Below are 9,590 nucleotides of genomic sequence, written 5' to 3' on the forward strand. Positions count from 1 at the left end.
GATGTCTGCATGTGTTAGGCTACGGTGTATTATTTGGCAGGAGTTGTTTAAACGTTGTGTAATTTCAATCGCAGAGGTAGGTAGGCAGGCCTATTTTGTTTACCCCAAAGTGTGTTACTGTTTTATCTGCAGCTGTTTTATCTGCAGCTGTTTTATCTGGATGGTTATTATTGTATCAGCCTACTTGTATTCATAATGCGTTAATATATGTGTATAATGGATGCTTTCTTATAATTATTTAGTCGATTATGAGGGGAAACCTTGCCGTTTTGGTTGGCTATTCTGAACTTGTAATGGGGCATTTGGTATCTAGCTAATAAGTCAGGCTGCATATTTCTCTGAGCGGTGTTGCCGCACGTCCAAGTTTTCCCGGAGTTTTTTGTCTCTGTTTTTTTTTTGTGGTCTGTTCGGGAAAATGGAATAACCTACCCGTGAGGTTTTGTACTTCCTCACATTCCTCACATCTTCCATCCCGTTGTGTAAGTCAATTGGTCTCCAAACCATTCACAAAAGCTGTTTGATTATTTTGATTGACCTGAGGGAGTTCAAACATTAGCGCGAAAGACCATACAACAATGCCAACCATTATCAATCGAAAGGATTAAATGACGTGGTTAGTTTGCCAGGAGGAAAGTTATTTGTCATCTTTGCAACCTCCATTAATGTAGGTGAGTCATGACGATATGTGATCATCAAACACATGGGTTTGATAATGTTGTAGTGCTAGTGCACGTCTGTGGGCACGCACCATTGCTACATCAACCTGTCCCTTCAGAAAATTTAAGAGTAGCTGATGTCCGGAAAAGACCGTGTTTCCAATGTTCTTGTTCCAACATTGTTGTTTTGCACTTTGTTAACACACAAAAAAGACACAAGGCATCTGTGATGTGAGTGTCCGCAGCTCTCAACCCCTGCGCTTGGGCGCGATGTGAACAGTGAGAGGATACTGCTGTTCTGCACCAGGACCAGGAACTGGTGTGTGAGCAGTGTGTGAGAGAGGAGCACGAAGATCATGTCACCTGCTCCACTAAGGAGGCCGCGGAGGACCGTAATGAGAGAGAGAGAGAGAGAGAGAGAGAGAGAGAGAGAGAGAGAGAGAGAGAGAGAATGTTTTTTTTATATACTTATGAACATTATAATTTTGAACCATCTGCCTTCACGTTAAAGCTGGTTGGTTTTAATGAAATATCAGGAAGACATCAAAGTGTACGGCTGTCGTCTTCTCAATGTTGACCATTTCCAAGACAGCGCTTCAGTTTTGAGTCTACACTGTATGTTTTCTCATGATGATGATGCGTGGGTTTTTTTTACTGAGGTCCTTCAAGGATAAGCTGAGGGGTTTAAATGATGAGAGAGTTAGGTTCTTTGTAATGGAAAGACACAGCGTCAAATCATGCATTAAGTTATACATTCTACTGACATGAATGAGTTAAAACAAATAAACATAGGGTTTCTCGTGCACACCAGAAATGTTCTTATGCCCGCCTGAAAATTTTCTGGTTCACACGTGCGCGTCACTTTCCCCTGCGCACCTGAGATTGTAGTTTCTGGTAGGCACGACGTTTCTGGTGTGCATGAGAAACTTTCTAGTAAGGTATTTTTTAAAGGCTTTGTTACATTGCCATTGTACACTACATGCACAAGTATTCCCAGTATTTGTGAAGTCACAAGTATATGAATATGTCAACTACTAAGATGATTGTGTAAAATCATGTGTCTTGTGTGAGCAGAAGCAGTCCTAGCACGCGGAGCGTCTGGTGAAAGCGGAGTTTGAGAAGATCCACCAGTTCCTATGTGATCGTCCTGAAGGAGTAGGAGGACCAGAAAAGCCACAAGATGAAGGACACCGTGGACAAACTGTCTGGTGACATGGCCTCCCTAATGAACGCCATCAGCACCATAGAGGAGGCCATGGATGCGGATGACACGCTGTTTCTGAAGGTAGGGACAGTGTGTATTATTGCATTCCATTATACTGTATCACTATTGGCAGACATTTTTGTCCAGGAAAATGTTACAAACCCTGGAGCAATGTGAAGTTAGGTGCCTTGCTCAAGGGCACTTCAGCCATGGTGAGATGTGATTGACGCTAGATCACGCTAAAATTCTTACTGGCCGGACAAGTGGCTGGCTGCATTGCAGAATACCGGACATTTAGAATATCTAACGGACCTTCCATCATATAGCCAAACACACACTCCCTAATGGGTCAAAGTGGCTAGTAAATTGGTCTTTTCTGCCAGCAAAACTTAAAATTCATTAGCATTGGGCCAGTTGGCTGGTGTTAAAGAGCCAGCTGCTTGTATGCATGGGGAGCAAAAGCGCGCTCTCTTTCATGAAACGGTTTTGCAAGCGCAATGCCCTTTGTGTTTACTGTTAAAATACAAAAAAAACCCTGAATTGTTCCTTGACATCAGCCATCTGTGTGAGTCAAGTGAAAGGGAAGCAACTTGATTGGGGAGAACGCCGTGGGGGACGAGAGCGCAAGCAACACTATTGCGTGCTGTTTAGACTATTACACGTTCATTTACATAGGCTATTCATAACTATTTTCGTCTTTGTTCAGTTTCATATCACTGTTGTTTTGTGTAACATTCATTGTTTAAAATGAGCTAATATTATTTACTGATTAATTTTAGTCCTTTTTTTGTCTGACATTTTGGCCGGTCACATTTTATTTTGCTGGTCATTCATGATGCAAAACGTCCAATGTCCGGCCACAGCCGGCTAACGTGAACCCTGCCTACGACAATCTGATTCTACAAGGGGTGTCACGATAACCGGTAATCAGCCACGTTAAAAAGTGCTGACAATAATCATTACAGCTTGAAAAAAAAATACTGTACCGTACTAGATAACCATACTGTACACCATGACACTGTGAGCTTTTTTGACCTCTCCAAGTCTGCTGATGTTGCCACAGAGGCACACTTTGTTGCCTAACACCTAATTTCAAAGCTGTAGTCAAAGTGAATTGCTGAACCAATAACATGTAATTACATACTGTGATCATTTCCTCCTCATAACTTCAGAATGACAAGCAATTCATGTATTGTGCCTTAAAACATGGGGGTTTTCAGCTTGTGTAGGACTATCAATGCTTTTTGTTCAACTAAATTTTTCAAAATTGCAACATAAGCAAGGCGAGCAATGGAAGTAATTGGCTTTGTATTGAGTCGAAGTTGTATTGAGACAAAAGCGAGGCTAGAGGCAATTAGCGTAACGAGAGCGACAGTTTGTAGGAATATTATTGCCAGTCCGGTAAAGATAGCTGAGTATGTCGGGTAAACTTCACCGCGAGTTTTACCTCCTGTAAGATGTTCTGGAAAAATTACCTCTTTAAAGTTTCAGCTCATGTTAATCACCCACCCCTTGCCGAGTACGGAGGGTCCTATCGTGCATGTGGTTATGTTTGACTGAATATAGCATTGCCCTATCATGCTCATCCCCCGCCAATCGTTTCCCTTGACGACAGGCCCTGATGACCTTTGGCCGCAACACGGCAGGTGGCTGCATGGCGGTGTCGGACGACCTTCTGACCGCGCACTACACAGAGGACTACCAGGAGCAGCAGCTGCCCGACAACCCCGAGCGACTACAGGTATGTAGGGGTGTCACGATAACCAATATACCGTAGCCCGTACACCATACTTGGATCCATGCTAATTTCACATTCAGTATTTAGGAGTCATTCTTCCTTTATGTCATTTCTGTTTCACTTTCATGAAACCACACACGTGCATATAGATTACATGTAATTACTGATTTTTTATTATAATAAATCCCCAAGAACCACTTGAACATCTTCAAGTGTGCATTCTTACCGTTACCCCTCAGTGGCCACAACTTTCCGCAAATAACTTATTCATCATATCAAGTTATATGTATTTGTAAACTCCCTGACAACAGAAACATTCATCCCCAGAAAATGACTGCTGTATGTTTTCTGTGTACCCAGTAAATGTTGATGATGGTGCAGCTCCTGTGTGGACATGCTCTGTTACAACAACACAACACAGAGCCAGAAGACGAAGCCGTAACATAGGCAGCAGGTAAGTAATACACGTGATGGCAATATACGTTCATTAACTTCACAACTATGTGTTTGTGTTTAGTTATGGGTTCCGAATAACATTTAGAAACATATTTTTCACAATCGTGTGTGAATGCAGCCACCTCTAATTCTAGTTCTATAGCATTTGTAGGGACCTCAGTAAATGTATAGCCTATTTAGCCACCCCATTCGTGTAAAGGGAGTCAGATAAAGTAAAGCAATTCAATCCGCTGTATCTTGTCCTGATCATCACTATTATTCTTACTCTACATGTTCTAAACAGGCTGCAAGTTGCCTTTCCTTCCCTGTTGAAGCACATTACGGGCGGCTATAAGCAGTGTGCACAATGCATTCCAAATAAGAACACATTTGACATAGAAACCATAGACTAATCTGCTGTTATCAGAAGTGGTGCCAAAGTATTCTATTGAAATTAACCAAATGCTCAGCAAAATAAAATTAATTATTGCCATTAACATAGCACAGCACGTATAAAGGACCAGTTCAGTCATTTTTTTTAACATGCAGTTGTAATGCTCACACTACCTTGGACTTGTCAGTACCTGAGGGTTTTTTTTCTTCTTCCGAAATCTTGGTCATTGTAATGGGGGCAGTGCTTTGTTTACATGTCAAAAAAACATTTTTATTTATTCCCAACACCCAAAAACATCCGAAAGGTTATACAACATCAGCAGACAACTAGCAAACAGCGGTACCTTTCGGGGAAATGTTTGGAGTAGTCCTATGCAAAAACATTTTTTTAAATGTAAACAAACGCTGCCCCCATTAGAAAAGNTCATCTCGGATAATAATCATATCTCGTGGCATCACCGAGTACTGACAAGTCAAGGGTAGCGTGAGCATATTGAAATTGACTGAACTGGTCCTTTAAGCATACTTGCCCAAGAATATGGCAATAAGAGCACTTTCATCTGTGTGACAGTGACCTATACATATTCTAGATATTGTGCTATCCTGCAGTTATGTTATGCCCATTCACTTTCATTTGATTTTTAAGTGAAAACGAAAGGATGTACGTGGTCTACACTTCTGTACACAGACTCATGTGCACAAACAAATCTCAAGACAACCGATCACAAGTTATCTGTAATTGCCAAAAGCGTCTTGGGAAAGACAGCGGGCAGAAGTGATCGTCTGTTTTTAAATACAGCTGATATAAACTCTCCTGACCTTAACCTTAACGGAGCACAGTGGAAGTTGTCTAAACTATATTTCTCAACCTAACCTTTAACTGTCAGTTGCTTTGGTTAAAAGCGTCAGCTAAATGTAATGTAATGTAATCTCTCCCCCACTTTCAGTTGCTGTTGAATGACCGTGCTGACCTCCAAGCTGAGCTATGGCAAGGCAGTGAACACATCAGTGGTAAGCTTCTCCATACACCTTCATTGTCTTTGTCCTCACCCATCGAAATTGTCAAGCTGTTTGCTCATTATTGCTGAGCATTGTATATTCCTCATAACTCATCGAGACGTGTTAATGCCAAAGCCCTTTTGAAAAGTAACATTTTGAAAAATACTTCAATAAACACAAAATATATCTCCACAATATGCACAGACTATGTTTAATGCAATATCTGTTTAACAGACAACATAAAACTAAGTTATATATTAAAACTTTTATATTTTATATATTTCTAACTGTTCATTGTCAGAAATTTGATCTGCCAATGACATGGTGGCAACTCTGTGAATTTAGGCAAGTACACATAGTTGAGATCACCTGAGTTCAAACCGAGCATGAGAATGGGGAAGAAAAATTATTTAAATTACTTCCAACATGACATGGCTGTTGGTGCCAGAGGGTCTTGGTTTCGGTATTTCAGAAACAACTGATCTACTGGAATATTGAAGTTATTGTGATACACATAACTTACTAAAATCTTATTCTGTTCTCCAGGTTTTGGACCAACCAGCTCTCCAGCTGCATCACTGAATCGGTGGAACTGCACAAACTACAAGTCTGCTGTGCCTCATGTATACTCCCGGCCGACCACAGTGCAAGATTTAACTACTTATAACAAGGGACAACATGGCATCCCCCACATCCTTTCCCATATTGTTGTCTCAATGTTTTTGAAGTATCTGGTTTGTATGTGTGTTTAAGTTACTACTTCTGACCACGTACTATCAATAGGTGTCTTAACACTTCAGAGTAACAAGAAAAAAATACATATCAGAGCAGGCCAAATTATAAGTAAAGTTCATAAAGGTTAGAGCAGGCTTCACCCAACATTTTTTCTCTTCTTTTAAGGGTGCTGACTAAAATATTGTAAAACTGAAAAATGAAAAAAGGTTGCATCATGCATAGGTTTCTTTATTACACAGACGCGTTTCGGCGTTCTGCCTTCCTCATTGTAATAAAGAAACCTATGCATGGTGCAACCTTTTTTCATTTTTCAAATTATAAGTAGCACATTTACACCCTACTATAGTATCACAAGGGATTGGTGACTTTGGTGAATAAAATAGGAAGTAAGTATATTTCAGCCCTTAAGACTCAGAGAGAGAGGAATTAGTTAAATGCGATTTAATGAGAAGATAATTGACTATGCATTTAACAGAAGGTAGACAGTCTTTGGTGTAGGTCCAATCATCAGCCCGGGTCTTCTTGCGCCAGTAGAGCCTGATGTAGCTGTGCAGCAGGAAGCGGACCTTTAACCCCGCAGACAGGTAGACTGGACCAACCTGGTGGTGGTGGGGATGGAGGAGGAGATTTTTAACCACCTGAACCTGCAACAGCAAGAGTTAGACATGTCACTATAAAGGGAAGTGGTGGTTGCTGCTTGGCTCTGCAAAATGCACATGTGGCATTCGAATCTTACTAGCAGAACTAGCGCTGGCTACTCTCCTCTAAATCAACACAAAATATCAAGTTATTGTGTGCCTTAATAATGCAACATGTGCAAATGTTCAAGATGCCTTGCCTTGCATTTATTTTAATAACATGACTTTTCAAATCACAATTTTATGCAACAGTATGTATACATTTTATTTTTAAATGATTGAATGAATGAATGATAGCTTGAGTTGTGACTCCTTGCATTTTGTTTTAACAATTCATTCTGTTAAACATTCTTACGCAAAGGACTTTTCCCTATTTGAATGTCATACAAAATTGAAATTAAACATTGAGTGTTTGCTCCTTATTTTTTGTTTTTTGTTTTGTTTTAACTCAACACGAGCCATTTGTTAAAGGTCTCACGGTTTCCCCTCTTTGAATGGTATACATTGTATAGTAGCAGTAGGATAACATTATCTGTAAGTTTTGACTGATACGCCCAACCCAAGAACAACGAGGACTGGAGCTAAGGTGGGTCGTCCAAAAAACAGAGTTCATGGTGTTAAAGAAAAAAGCAGAGGTTCATCAATTGGCTCTGATTTTTTCCCCATTGTTTTCATGGTCCTCTATAAACACATACGTGGGGGAGGGGAATGTGTTGTAGTTAGGGGATTGACACTATTTCACCTCTGAGCGCACTGTTTGATGAACTGCAGTCACTATATAGCAGGGGCGGGGAACTTTTTTTTCATTCAAAGGGCCGTTGAAGTCCTCCAAGGGCCTCATTATGAACACGAACCAGGATTTCCCCCGACCCCACCTTCTCTAAGCCCGCCCCTTATATATAACTGAACTCTATTGCAAACATAATTGGTAAGAGTCCTTTACAAAATGTGTTATATTTCATGTGAAGCGGCATAACATTAAACTCATGTCGGTGGCTGGATAAAACAGACACAGGTTCCCCACCCCTGCTGAAGGCTACAGAATGTATTGAACAAGCTTGCTATTGAAAATTAGAAATTAAAATGTTGGCTGAGCATGGAGCAGCAAACTAGGCTGTGCAATTTGCCACAAGCCATGACGTGAATTCCATTGCCATAGTAGGCTACTGAGTACTGAACATTGGGTCTTTTTTGTTGTTGTTGTTGTTGTTGTTTAACAGTGGTTCCTTCCAGAAGCTGCATGACATTGGTAGGGCCTATGGCTTGACCAACTCGGCAATGCAATACATGCAATTATCTATGGAAGTGCTAGCTGAAGCAATTGTAGCCTCCCCCCATGTCAGTATCAATGACGTCTGGGGGTCTCTTCTATGACTAGTCCGGTTTCAAAAGATTGGAGCTTGTTTGAAAACTACCTAATGCAACATAGGCTAACTACTTTCCAAGCATACAGTTTAAAGGTGCTTGGACACACACACAGGAGGCGTCAGGACCCTGTTGCTGGGTAGGCCTATGTGTGCGACAGACACAGACACGATGCCAAAGAAGCTAGTAAGCCACAGATAATTATGTTGCCAATACTGGACTTCATAAAGGGACAGAGGGGGCAAACCTTTCGGCAAACTTCGCACCTGATTGTGTGTGACTCCTCCATATCGGTCTTCACAAGAAAAAGAGATTGCGTCCTTCTGCTGCCTGCCTGAGCTGTGGTTAGATCCACCACGGTGTTTTCAGTCATTCCTGGCGAAGCCTGATTGGTTGGCAGTAAGCGATGTTTTGATTGGCTCTCGCCATATGACCCCACCCCCACGTGAAAACCGGCTCAAAATTCGTACATCTGTAAAAAAGTTTCACAGCCGTGTGCTCGCAGCTCCGAACAGGAAGAAGTTGGTAAAGCATGGCACAAGCCGTACGCACTTCTCTTGCCACAACTTCAAAACATTTCTACACATACATTTTAATATTTTACACATACGTTTTCCCCCACACACATGTGCAAAAAAAACCCACACAGTTACAAAACAAATGTACAGATGTGAAAATAACCCTGCAAGTACAAGGTGCAGCTTACACATTTGAAATGCGTTTTGTGGAGCTGTAAGATTTATGACCTTAAAATAGCTCCATATGTTACAGCCCAATCTTTTCCTAGGCATACATGTAGGCTTATCAGCATCGTAGTACATTAACTGCCTGTCCGAGTAGAGCAAGATCTCTAGCCCAGCAATGTATCGCATCAGCCCAGAGACTGTGAGACCTCCAGCTGACCTCGGTACAGAAAATTCAATCCAGACAGGAAATTCTCCGAATGATTTGAAAGAAAAAGAAAGAAAGAAAGAAAGATTCGCCTAGATTTTGTACGTTTTTGTAAGTTTTGTAAGATTTTTGCAAGATTTTGTAGATTTGTAAGTACAGGATAGTGTGTTCGGTCACGGTGACCCAGAACTGCTGGAGATGCTGCTGCGAAGCTCCCAAAGTGATGTTGCGTAAGAAATACACACTATGTGTATACACTGGAATTTAAACCACAGAGTGTCCTGTACCAAATCAGACGTTACGGGAGCTCAGAGTCTACCCAAAACAGCATAGATTTGAACTTTGCATGACATTAGTTGAGCTGATAAGTTTACGCCACAGCCAATCGTCATTCTCCCACAAGAGTGTCCTGTGCGAACTTCATCAGGAAGGGGATGAAGAAAGACAGGCGGGGATGTAAATTAAATGGGTAACACTTTATAATAAGTACCCCTTTTTAGGCATTACTTAAGTGTTAGTTAAGCCTTATTTTACCA

At 41.2% G+C, this 9,590-nt stretch overlaps 1 protein-coding gene across 1 annotated transcript in view; it reads left to right on the top strand.

Moving 5' to 3' along the window:
* Positions 1-9,590, top strand: part of dnaaf9 (dynein axonemal assembly factor 9) — a 94,887-nt gene that overhangs the window by 23,401 nt on the left and 61,896 nt on the right. The gene's annotated exons all lie outside the window — the stretch shown is intronic.

Source organism: Engraulis encrasicolus, chromosome 19, assembly GCF_034702125.1.
Source record: "Engraulis encrasicolus isolate BLACKSEA-1 chromosome 19, IST_EnEncr_1.0, whole genome shotgun sequence".
Taxonomy (NCBI): Eukaryota; Metazoa; Chordata; class Actinopteri; order Clupeiformes; family Engraulidae; genus Engraulis; species Engraulis encrasicolus.